The sequence below is a fragment of the Pteropus alecto genome, unplaced genomic scaffold (genome assembly GCF_000325575.1).
Source record: "Pteropus alecto unplaced genomic scaffold, ASM32557v1 scaffold205, whole genome shotgun sequence".
Lineage (NCBI taxonomy): Eukaryota > Metazoa > Chordata > Mammalia > Chiroptera > Pteropodidae > Pteropus > Pteropus alecto.
The window spans coordinates 1840533-1853553 of NW_006436672.1; positions in this window are offsets into that span (position 1 = coordinate 1840533).

Here is a 13021-nt window from a genome sequence, read left to right on the forward strand (position 1 = left end):
GAATGATGGATGGTCAAGGGGAGGGAGGGCTGAGAATATGGGTCAGGGCTGGGGGTGCAGGACTGCGGGTCCTTGGCACTCGGGGACAGTTAGGGCTGGAGCTGGGGGTAGACGCCAAAGCCGGAGCTAACGGAAAGAGACCCAGGAGGAGCAGAGGGTTGGGGCCTGGGGCTGTCTCAGGAACACTAACGGTTGGGGCCAGGAGAAGGGGGTGCACTCATTCCCGACCTGCTCCGGCTAAAGGAAAATGAGGAACCACCTGGGTTAAGTTCCTTGCTCTCTCGGGGTGTTAAGTGGGATGAAGGGACCTGGGAGGCCGGGAGCCTAAGTTCAAGCCTCCACCCTGAGGTGTGACCTAAGGCGGATAGCTGCCCCCATCTGAGCCCAGACTCATCATCTGTGCAGGGAGGGGATGGAGCCCCCAAGATCCCTTGCAGGTCACTGGTCTTGGCCTTCTCTTCCTTGGACTCAACTCATGCTCTCCTCCTGGAATCCAGGGACCCTGCTTGCTTCCCTCTCTTGTCTCACGGGTGCCTGGAATTCCCAGGGTGGAAGAAACTGCAGCCTGGGCAGCAATCTTTACCTGGGCCTTGGTCTCCTGCAGAACAGGCCCTGTGTAGAGGAAGCGGAGAAGCAAGCATCGCCCTCTGGTGGCGACTTCTGAGCCCACACGTCACTATTGCTGCGTTTGAATTCAAGCATTCTTAAAGCAATTATTGGGCATCTTTTGTGTGCAATGTCCTGAGGCAAGTGTGGAGGAGGTGGGCAATGAGGAGAAGCGGGGAAGGAGCCCTGTGTGTGGTGCTCAGAGCTCTACCCTAGAGTCAGCCGACCTCTTCTCTCCCGAGTCCTGGCTGTCTCCTCCACCGTGAAAATCCCGGGAGAGGCGATCTCGTGGTTGCGGTGGGGATCGACTGGCGTCACGCATGGAGTGTGCGTCGGCCCAGGCTGCACTTACAGCACGCGTGCTCAGTGCCTTCGAAGGAGACAGCCGTCTGGAGGAGCACACTGCTGTGCGTGCCTCGGGGTTCCTTCTGGCAGGGAGGGGCTCGGTGCTGAGGTGCCATTCATTCCTCCAGTGCCATCCCTCCCATGCAGTGGAGCGTCCCCCAGCAACTGCTCCAGGTGGGGACTCCTGGCTGTGCAGGTCCTCTGCAGATACATTCTGAGTGACGGTGGCATTTCCAGGACTTCCAGGGTCTCAGGGTGTGGGTGTCTATTCAGTGCAGCGGAGACTTTGGGCGTCTCTCTCCAGTTGGCAGCTGGGCTGACTGGATCTGCATGGCTCAGGTGTGCCTGAAGGAGGCCCACAGGTACACAAACACACCTGTGTGTGTGTGCCAGAGCTGGAAAGGGCTCACTCCTCTTGGAGAGAATGATCTCCTCGTCACAGGAGGGATTCAAGGCAGTCTGAGCACTGTGGGTGAGGCACCGTGGAGGGGAGCTGGGCGTTGGATGCGGGTTGGACTCGGGGATGTTTAAAGCTCTGGGCATCTGCGTTAGCCACACAGGCCTCTTTACATCAGTGTCCATTGCTGTCCCACTCCCTCACTCAGGCTTGTCTCTGATCCTTGCCCTGTATTAGGCCTGGCTCAAAGCCTCCTCCTCCAGGAAGCCCACCCTAAAGACGCACCTGTCCAGGGAGTGTCTGAACATCTTGAGTGAACTCCAGTTATTTTCACGGCGCTCATGTGCGTGTTATTTTCTGTCTCCTCCACTAGGCCCTGGACCCCTTGAGTCTCTGAGCTCCAGCACTCAGCCCAGAGCGAGGATGATGCAGCTACTTGACAAGTGCTCCATGCCGACCGCTGGGTTCTCTCACTTTCCATGCCTGGGAAAAGCATGATTCAGACTCTCCCTGAGGAGGCGGGAGTCAGAGAAATGGTGGGAAGGCCCGAGTAGGTTCTGGAAGGCCAGAGCAGCACTGCCAAAACAGGCACAGGACGGCCAGCTGTGCCTCCAGTTCCCATGGCTCCCTCATGCCAAAGGCAGTGGCAGCCCAGCACTTAGCAGCGTGTCCTCTCGAGCCAGGTGACCCGGGTTCACGTCCCAGCTCTGGCGCTTACCACCTGCATTACTTCAGAGAAGGTACTTAACCTCTCTGTCTGTGCCATAGTTTCCTCTATACAATTGGATCCTGAGAGTACCTACCTGGGTGTGCTGTTGCCAGGATTAAAGGAGTTAATACGAGGTTTCTGTAACTTCTGTGTGCGCACGAATCACCTAGGGATTTGGTTAAACTGCAGATTCTGACTGGGTCTGGGGGTCCTGCCATACCGCGGGACCTCGAGCCCCACTCGGTGTATTTGAAAGCTAATACATATAAGGTGCTTAGAACAGGGCCCGGCACATAGTAAGGGCTGGGGGAAGTGTTGCTAACGGCTGTTACCTGGCATCTTTCAAGAAGGGTATGGCTTCTAGAACTTTCTGTCCTCTCTGTCCTTCATGGTGATCTGTTCTCTGGAGTCTCGGCAATGCTGTAGCCTGTGATGTCTCTGAGGCAGGCTGTTCTAAACCTCTTCTCGGGCCTGTGCTCTGGGCCCTGAGGAGCAACAGGTGTTGAGGGCGGCAGAGGGCGATTTGGGGAGAGGTGAGAAGGAAACAGGAAGAGGGCTGGTGGCGAGACGTGGCCCCCTCGAGTGTCCGGGCTTGCTCTAGTGTGGGCTCTACAGCCTAAACCACACACCTCGCAGCTTCCTCCGCCCCTCTGCTCCTGCCGCCCCCTGCTTCCTGCAGGAAAGGCACAGGTAACTTCAGCCAGGGTGCCACTAGCTGGAACTGCAGGCTTAAAGCCATTGGCCACGTCCTCTTGATCGAAACGTCCTGTCCCCCGTCTCCGGCCACTGGTGCACTGGTGGCCTGGTTCGTCCCCTGAGCCCAGGCTTGGGCAGACGTGAGGCTGGGGTTTCTAGGTGCTTTGGAAGAGGAGAAGGAAGTTGGGAGTAGGTGAGGGGAGGGGCTGAAGGGCAGGGGGTGCAGAGGGCGCATCCTGTTGTGGAAGCTGCATGGTCAAGTGTCTGACTCAGCTCTGCCCCCACCAGCTCCCTCGCCCCGGACACCCCATCTCCTGGTCTCTGTCTTTTACCCTCCAGGGCAGTTTCAGGGGGTCCTGTGTGGTAAAGTGCCCTGGGAACATCAATCGCCCTCATCAGCTGCGAGTGGCCGAGGGCCTCTGGCAGGTGCAGCCGGGTGCTGCTCGATCCATTTTGAGGTCATTTCCCGGGGAGCAGCTCCAGGCCCCCCAGAAGTAAGCTAGTCACAGTGCTCCTCTGGCCTTACCCTGAGAGAGGGTGACACGGCCTGAGGACTTTCATCCTCTGCTGCTTTCAGATTGGCTCATGAGCTCCGGGAGGCCCACGAGATCAAGGTCACCGGTTCAAGCCCCACGCGGGGGTGTGGAAGTGAACTTCTCTCTTTTCTACTCAGGTGGCAGCCCCCCTGTCCAGTTCTCCCCCAAACGGAGGGCCTCAGGGTGAGAGCTCAAGGCATCCTCAGGGCTGAGGAGAGTTCACCCTCCCCTCAGGGAGGCAAGATACCCAGTTTGGATTCCCCTAATCAGAGCATACTTTTCCTGGAAGAGCTTTCAAGATCATTGGCCCAACCCCATCTTCGCAGGGCTGGGGAGGCTGGGCCCAAAGAGGGGGCCTGGCACCTTTGGATCTTGCTTTCTTGGCATCATCTGGCCTTCTGTTTCTGGTAGCAGCACCCCATTTCTCTTTGGAGACCTAACTTCCTATAATAGGTAAGATCTTGGTCAAGCTGTCCACTGAGTACCCCGTCCTCCCCAGCCAAGGGTGAGCATTTGACCCATCTTGGCCAACGAGACTCGGAACTTGAGAGGAACAAAGCCCAGAGCACCTGGAGGTTGGTGCCTTGAAGTGATCTTTGCAGCGAGGCCCTTGCTGCTGCTCTGGAGTCTGTGTTCCCATGAGGTCTGGGTCTTCATCGGTCTCCAGAACCTGTGAACCATTCCAGATCCTTCTAGGTGGCTCTGTTTGGCTCAAGTTTGCCATGGCCCATTCCTATGGTCTATGCCCCAGCACGGTGACTGCTGCAAGGAGGGACATGCAACTAAATGAGTTGGTGGCACTGCTGGGACTCAGAGCCAGGTCTCTAGACAGTGCTCATGTCCCCTGGGAGAAGTCTCTGGCCTGAGAGGAGTGGTGGGGCTGAAATGAAGTAGAACCGAAGGGAAGAAATGAGTGTTCTTGTATGGTCAGGTGTTGGGTGGGGGGTGGTGGCGGTTTGACTGCTGGGCAGGGTGTGAGGGGCCACATAGGAGCCGGCAGGCGGGGGGAGGGAAGGAGTCACCAGCGAGGCCCCGTGTGGCCTTCACACACGCCCTGGCCCCTGCCCGGCACCCTGGCATGTGGTAGGAACTCTGCGCTGGGATGGAGGTGAGGGGTGTGGGTCCCCCGCCCCAGGGAACAAGGATTTGGTAAACACAGTGCATGCTGACCTGGTTCAGACAAGCCATAGCGGGTATGTGACTCCGTGCGGTGGGAGGACTCACAATGGGGCCATATCTAACTCACTCTGAAAGCGAAACCAGCCACCCACCAAATACAGGAGCCTCTGCTAGTTCTGAGAGATCTGGCAGCCTGTCTTTTTATTAACCAACACCTAAAATGGAAACCAGTCAGCAAGATGATTCAAAGTCAGCCAGCCCACTGGGGTGTGCATGGGCCTTTGGAAGTCAGGCATCCAACCTTGCATCCAGCCAGGAAGATGCCCAGCTGTGACTCCCTTTCGAGAGTATACCAGGCGGCAGGAGGATTTTTGCCTAAGACCCTCCCGTGTTGCTCCCTAAGATCCAATGCTCACATTGGCTACAAGACAACCTATTCCAAGGTCACTGTCCCCCTCCTTCAATTCCTGCGTCACCATCACCCAAGCTGGTCAGCCATAGGGTAGTAGTGGGGGGCGGGGGAGGGCTGGTCATTAAAGATGACTTCAAGCTGTCATCTCTGTGTCAGGTGATTATTCCTCCATGCTGGGCAAAGGCACCTGTGTCTGCCAGGAATTTTCGTTGCAAACCGTGGAAACCAACTTGGCTACTTTCAATAGAAAAGGAATTTATTTGGGATATTCTGAAGCTCAGGAGCCTTTGGCAGGGCGGGCGAACCAGGCTTGGAGGGGAGCAGCGTCTGCGGTGTGATGTTCCGATGCCACCCTCACCAGCCTCCTGGAGTTCCCTGCCTGCTTCTTAAAAGCTTTGCTCTCGTGCTGAGGTCTGGAGCACAGATTTCAGATCGGGGAGCCTGGTCACACACCCACCGCCCCAGCTGCAAAGGAGGCTAGGAGGGTAGAGTTTTGGCTTGTTGAAACCCCACAAACACAGGAAAGGTTTGCAAAGCTGCTGTGTGACCACAAGGCAAGATAAATATCCGGCCAGCACTCAGAAGAAGCGCCCCTGACGAGTGTCCTTTGTCCGACCTGGTTCTCACCTCTCCCCCTCCCTCGGCAAGTGGCCTTTCCCCACGCCTCACTGGGCCAGCAGGCCTGGCGGGGGTGTTTTGTGGTGTGTTTAAGTTAACATTAATGACCATTATTTTAAATGAGAGAATTTCGCATTTTTTAAAAAAAATCTCAATTTTTTGCTTTTCTTGAAAATTCAGAATTTTCTGGCAGTATCGAGCCAGCATTCCCATCCGCCATCTCTGCCGTACATCGAGTCTCCAGTTTGCTGCGGTTCCTCCCTCCCTGCCACCGCCCGCCCCACACTTTGGACCCCGCCTGTCCCCATGCGTGTCTTCGTAGGGGACTCCTGCCCAAGCCCACTGTGAGGGAGCGACTAGGCCTCCTGTGTCGCATGAAAGTCATCGATGTTGAGTGGTCAAGAGAGTAAGGTATGTTTTAGTGAACTGCCGATTGTCCAAAAACGCCCTTTGGCCCGTGATGGTTTTACAATGCAGTTGAGGTGAGCCTTGAGGTGTGCCTACAAACTTGGAAACATAGAAACCATGTCAACAGAATCGTGTTTTAAGGTAGGTGGCGTACCTGTGTGAGCGCACAGGCGGGGAAGGCTTTGGGCCGCAAACGTAGTTGCCGTAGGAATGGTGACAGCCCACAGCACGGTCCACGAGCCCTTGTCGCTGGCCCAGCATTTTCTGAATCTTCGTTCTTGGCCAGAGCGCCCCTTCCTCTGGCTCACTTCAGCCCCTTTATTCTGAGGAGGAGACCCGAGGTCTTTTCTGTATCCTCATTGTGGCCTGTTTTAGGATCTGCCAAGATATAGTTGGGTCTTTTCTCTCAGCCCCACCTTATTTAGAGCCATGAAGTGGTAATGAGGCCCACAAGTCAGAGTGCCAAGTGTCGGGGACCAAGGAAAGATTTTATGGTCTCATTATATGATGCAGGGCCAGGCAGTACCTAGATCTAGCCCACCTTGCACCTGGCTACTGCCTGAAGCTGGCATCGTCACTGATCAGGGAGTACAGGGTCCGCTGTTCTCTGGGGTCCAGGATCCCTGACGCCAGAGTCGGTCTTGACTGGGGGTGTCGTTCTAGAGCTGGGGTGGATTTCTGACCCTATTTACTGCTTTTCTTGTGTCCATGGAGACACCGTAGGCAGCGGTGACAGCCAGAGGGGCATTTAAGTTTTTTCTGATTTTTTTAAAAAACAAAAACACTAAGAAAAAAGAGCAAGCAAGCGTAACTTCTAGATACAGAGGAACTTTTCACGGACAATTTGCAAACATCACACGTCCTCCTTCCTTGCTGTAACACCTAGATTGTCTTCTGATAAAGATCACAGATCTTGGCGAAACCTGCTTGAGAATAAGAAAAAGTGAAAAGATTCTTTTCTACCTGTTTCCCACGGGACAGAAGGAGACCATTGCCGGTGTCGTGAAGAGGTCTTGGGAGCTTTCTCGACTGTCCCCATAACAGGACTCCGGCTTGACAGTCAGGAGACGGGGATCAGGAGTCGGTGTCACTTTGGGCAACGTGCTTCCCGTCTGGACTCCGTCAGCCGGGGAGGGGGTCCCGTAGGCCTGGTGACTCGGGACATTTTCAGGTTCTTCGGGATTGGTTAGAGATGACCAAGGGTCATCAGGGGGGCTGGTGTTTGGGAAACCCTAAGGGGCACTCTGTTTCCCACCAAGGGTCCCACACTTTTAATTTTGATTTTGGTTCTGATTGTATTTATTTCCTTAAGCAGACATTATGTTCCCATAAAACGAAGCTCAAACGGTACGAAAGGTTTTTCAGTAAAGTTTCACTCCCTGCTCTGCCCCCCGGGTCTCTTCCGCACCCCTCCCTGAAGGAAATGCAGCTACCAGTCTCTAGGGGTTCCTTCCAGAGTCACTCGGGGCACGCACGTGCTGATTCGTGGACACGCTCACACCCACACTCGTGCACACATGCATATTCACCTTTACACATGCACACGTAGCACAGGCTCACTTACACACGACTTCTCAAACTTACGCACCGAGGCTCTCCCTCGCAAATGCACACACCCTCACACGCTGAGGTCTCGCCTCCACACCCATCACACTCACCTATGCCTCCTCCCAGCTGCTTCTCCTCACACTCTCACACACGTCCTTACAAATGCACACGGGCATATACGCACGCGCAGTCAGGCTCGCTCTCACGGCCTCGCAAACACCCCCCACATTCACTCACACCCGTGTGTCCCTACTACGTGAGTGGTGGCACGCCGCGCGCTTTGTTCCGAACGTGGCTTTCTTGTCACGCCACCTTACATGCATCTTGGGGATGGTTTCTTGTCAGAAACAGAGAACTGCCCCCCTTCCTTTGAGTCAAGGCGACATCGTGTTCCGTTGTGTGGATGTTCTTTAACTCAATGTTATTCGATTTCCTTACCAGCATCTAGGCTGCCTCCAGTCTTGCTACTGCGTGAATTCCTTGGCACACCCATTTCCTGCACGGGCACGCACGTCTCTGTAGGACGAGTTCGAGACGTGGTATGAGACGTGAGCCATGCACTAGAGATTTGGTAGATGTCATCAAATTGTCTCCCCAAGAGGTGGTACCACTTGGATCACACGCTAGCAAGATGACTCACCCTTTAAGACCACTTTTGGTGGAAAACCTTTTGAAACTTCAAATACGTTATTCTCAGTCTTGTTTTCAACTTATATTTTCTAGACTCTTTAGGGCAGTAGAGCTTTGGAATCTTCGATTCTTTCTCTTTTCCTTTATTCCTTCCATCCCCGCATCTGGACACCTCCTGCATGTCAGGTAATTTTTGAGGCTCAGGACTGTCCGGATGAATCGCACACATAGCCAGTTGCAGTGACAGGTGTGTGCATGAATCTGGCCTGACTTGGCTGGGAGATCAGGGAAGGACGGGTTTTAAACTGGGGAGTTGAATTAGTCCAAAAAGAATGGGATGGGAAAGAGGTGACCGACTCTGTTTTAGCATTGGAGGTCCTACATCTTAGAACCCCCTTCAGGTCGAACTTAAGCCAGACAGCGGGTCTCCCCTGAAGCAGTCCTGTCAAGGATCCAGAATGAGGAATGACCTTCGACATGAACAGTGTGGTTTGCATGGGACGTGAGTAACTTGGGTGCTGGTGTTGGAGAGGCCAATGAATGGCCGCTCACAGAGGAACACGCAAGAACACCAGGGATTCGGGCCAGGAACCTAGGAGGCAGGCGAGGAGGTGACTCTGTGGCCACGCAGAGATGGTGAAGGGGATGGCTTGGCAGTGGGAGGTGAAGGAGAGGAAGAGCCATAGAGAATGGCCACATTCTGGCTTGGGGACCAGTAGGTTGTCTCAGTGAAGACTGGATGTCAGCTGAGGGGGTGGCTCAGAGGAGAGCCCTCAGGGTGGCCAGCCGCCAGACTGCTCTTTCTCCTTGTCCTGCTCTGGTCACTCTAAGGTTCCCTCCTACCCTGTCCTCTTCACTGATGTGAGGGCACCCCACAGCTGGGGGAGGGGGACCAGGCTGAGGGTTGGATGCAAAATCATGCATGGTGTCCCCTCCTTGCTAGGGATGAGGCCTCATATCTGGTCGTCAGTGAAGCCTGGTGCTGTCGAGGCACAATTTCTTCCATCTGAGGACTCAGTGACCTGCTGACTTGCGAGAAGGCAGGTCATAGCACCTGGGGTGGGGTGAGGCACGAACACTTGCGGGTAGAGTATCGGCTAAATGAGCAACTGTGCCGTCCATGCTGAGCAAAGGAGGGAGACCGGGAGGGGGCGGGTGGCCCAAGAGATGCTGGAGGTTTTCGTTAAGGCAGAGACAGCTAATGGTTTCTCCAAACCTGTTTCTTCTGCCTGTGGAGCTCTGCTTATAGCCTGGCCCATTTCCCAGCCTCCTTTGCAGCTAGGTTGGACTTATAGCTAATGGGATATAAGTTAGAAGTGTCAAGGGCAACTTTGGGGAAGGGTCCTTAAGAGGCAGAGGCATTCCTTTCTTTGCTCCTTACTCCGCCTTCCGGCTGCAGGCATGCAGACGTGATGGATAGAGCTTGAACAGCTCTCTTGGACTATGAGGAAGTAGAAAGAGACCGAAGATGCCCTAGTAGCGAGACAGATCGAGCTCAGGATCCAGATGGCCTCAGAAAGGCCCTCCTCTAGCCTCGGACTGCCTGCCTCTGGACTTCTTTCATGTAAGAGAGAAATAAACTTTTCTCCGATTTTTGTCCACCGTTTTCCTCTTCTAGTCCCTTTTGACACACACGGCTGGGCTTCATCCTAATTGGGACATCGTTGTAGGTGGAAGAGGCTTTCAGCAGTGAGGGGGTGAGGTGGTAGCTTGAGGGGTCTGGGTTAGCACAGGTCAGAGTGATGACAAGATCCCAGTGTGGGCTGGGCCTGGGCAATGATGTAGTCAGGCCGAGCATCCCTGGGGAGAAGGTGGTGCAGGAATCTGGAGGCTGTAACATGGACCTGAGGTCTCCTGGGAGGTGCAGAGGAAGAGGGAGTGGGGAGGGAGGCACCGGGGCTGAGGAGGGCACGGAGGTGTAGCAGCCTGTCTTGACCGTGAAAAGAGGCAGCCTCGTGATGGGCAAGTGGAAAAGTCACAGCCAGAGAGGGACACGGAGCCAGAAGACCCCAATCTGTGCTTGCCCCATGGGACCTGTGAGAGTGGGGGTCCCTGAATGGGGCTGGGTTCAGTGTCAGTTAAGATGCCAGGGCTGTGTCCACAGAAGCTGAGGGTGCAAAGGGACACTGTGAAGATACAGTGGGGGCAGGTAAAGGAATGAGGGCTCGACGCGCTTGGTGGTTTGGATGCTGGGAGAAGAAGGGAAGAGTCTGGGTTTGACCCCCAGAACTCCTGAGACAAAGGTCTGGGCGGGCCCCGGACATCAGAGAAGCTTCCGGATTCCTCTTCAGGTTACCTCAGAGAGAGTCTGATGTTCTCCATCAGACGGACGCCAGTTCCAATCCTGGCCCTGCCGCCTTCTAGCTGGATGACCAACGAGCCTCAGTTTCCTTTCCCGTAAAACGGAGAAGGAAGAGGCTGCTCCGTGGAGGCTGATCTCAGCAGGGACCGGCACGTGCAAAGCCCCCAGGCAGGGGTGGGGGTGGTTTGGCATGTTTGCCGAACTGCGACAAGGCCTGAGCTGGCGGAAAGTTCAGAGATGACGGCAGAGCCAGCTCATCTTGAGGTCAAGACGAAGAGTCTAGATTTTATTATAAATGCCCTGGGAATTCCTAGAAGGTTTCAAATGGGAGTGGTGCAGTGAAATGACCTGATTTGGGTTTCGGAAAGATCATTCTGGCTGTTGAGTGAAGAATGGACTGGAGGGGCTCAAGGGCAGAAACAAGGAGGCCAGCCAGGGGGCTGTCAGCTGGGGTGGGGGTGGGGGCTGCATGAAGCACTTGCACTTCTGTGTGCACCTGCTCACCACCCCGGCCTCGGGGCCTGAGTCTGGTATGCCCTTCTCACCACCCTTAACTGGGGTACTTTCTATAGTAGGGTAATGGCCACTCACTGCTGAAACAAGAACCTTCCATTCTCAGAGGCCCAGCACAGTGTAAGTGTATTTCTTGATCATGTCATAGTCCAATGTGGGACTGTCCACGCTTCACATTGCTCCAGTGGATTCCTGCGGTGGGTGGGGGGAGGGGAGGAGGGGAGGAAGGGGAAGAGGGGGATGGGGGAGAGAGAGACACAGAAGAGGATCAAAGGTAAGGGTTTCAGGACTGGAAGCAGACCAGATCACTTCCACCCACATCCCACTGGCTCGACTCAGTTCATGGCCCCAGCTAACTGCAAGGGAGGCTGGGACATGGTGTCCAGCAGATGCCCAGCAGGAAGGGGCTCAAAGACCTCACCTCTGCACCGCGATGCATCCCCTGGGAGAGAGAGACACAGAAGAGGATCAAAGGTAAGGGTTTCAGGACTGGAAGCAGACCAGATCACTTCCACCCACATCCCACTGGCTCGACTCAGTTCATGGCCCCAGCTAACTGCAAGGGAGGCTGGGACATGGTGTCCAGCAGATGCCCAGCAGGAAGGGGCTCAAAGACCTCACCTCTGCACCGCGATGCATCCCCTCCAACGTGCATCCACAGCTGAGGTTTAGGTGGAAGATGCTAGAACTGTGCAGTGCTGAGGCTCTCCTGGCTCAGCATAGCCCACCCTCTGCCTTTCCACGAGGTATCCTGGCCTGAGCCCCTTGGCAAAAGCAAGACCCATGGGGCCTGGGGTGGGAGACGCTTTCCTTCCCCTGTTCAAGGGGCCTCGGCTGCCGTAGGCTACACTTGCTGCGTCCCCTCCCCCAGGGCATCTGGCTGGTTACAGCCACCTCCCCTCCCTGCCCTCGTCCTATTGTGGCTTGTGCCACTCGTAAAGGGGGTCCTGTGCCAGTCGCCTGAGGCTCCTCTGCACCTAGCCTGGATGCTGGGACATCTTAGGGGCCTAGCAAATGAATGGAAGTGGGAAGGAAAGAGGGCTGGAGGAAGCAGAGCCTCCGGCCGTACGTGCCAGGCAGGCCAACGCCATCCCCTGCTGTTGGCAGAAGCTGGGTTCGTGATTTCTGGCTTCGCCGGGGCATGTATTTTTTTCTTTATTTGTGTTTTTAAGTTTTAACTGAATTCATGTATTCTGGGGCAGGAAATACATTCATGCAGTACGAAAGGGTCTATGGTGAAAAACATCCTTCCTACCCCTTCCTCGCCTGGCTTTCTCTCCCAGGAGAACCATCATTCCTGGTTTCTTGAGAAGCCTCTAGAAATATTCCAGGCGAAACAGGTCTCGGCCAATATTCTCATCTTGGTGGTGGGTGTGTTGTTACACTGTCCAGCAGCCAGAAAGCTTTGCTCGGGGGAAGAGAGGAGGTCAGGTGGGAGAGGAACTGGCCTTTGGTGCAGCCTGCTGTCTGAACTGTCACCCCCTCAGTTCACGGGTGTGGACACAGAGGCTCGGGGAGGCAGAGTCGCTCAGCTTCCAAGCAGCCTGGAACCAGGTCTTCTCAGCGACATCATCCTAGTGCTACTTCCTGCTCCGAATGGAGTCGGGCTTGATTCTCCCCTCAGGGTCCTTAATTCTGCCTTTTCGCTTCTATGCAGACGGGGGTCAGAGCTGCCCTGCGCACACCCCCTCCTGCTGGCCTTATTCTCTTCTTTGAAAGAGGCATCAGCTTCTGAGACCTCCTTCTGCCCCCCAGGAGAAAGGGAGAGGGCAGAGCTGCTGCTTCTGGATGCTGGATGGAACTTCACAGGGTCCCTGGGCCTGTGACACTGAATGTAAATGGACGGGCACTTTTCTAAAGAGGAGTCGATACGTTTTCATCATTTAAAAAAGCCCTGTGCCGACGACCTCCTCTTCCACTCCCAAAAGAAAGAGGGGGAAAAAAAAAAAAAGATTAGGAGCCATGACATGAGAGGAAGAGGAAGGTTCTAGAATGTTCAATAAGTGGCCATCGAATTGTTCACAGAGCCCCGAAAAGGAGTCACCTCTGAAGGCTAAACTGAGTAAGGAGCTTCCTGGAAGTCTGAGTGAAGAGAGAGGTCTCAGAGAAATGGGTTCGACAGAAGTGAGCCGCGCCGAGGACACCTAAAGGGACATGTTTGTGTGAGGCCTGGGTGTTAGCG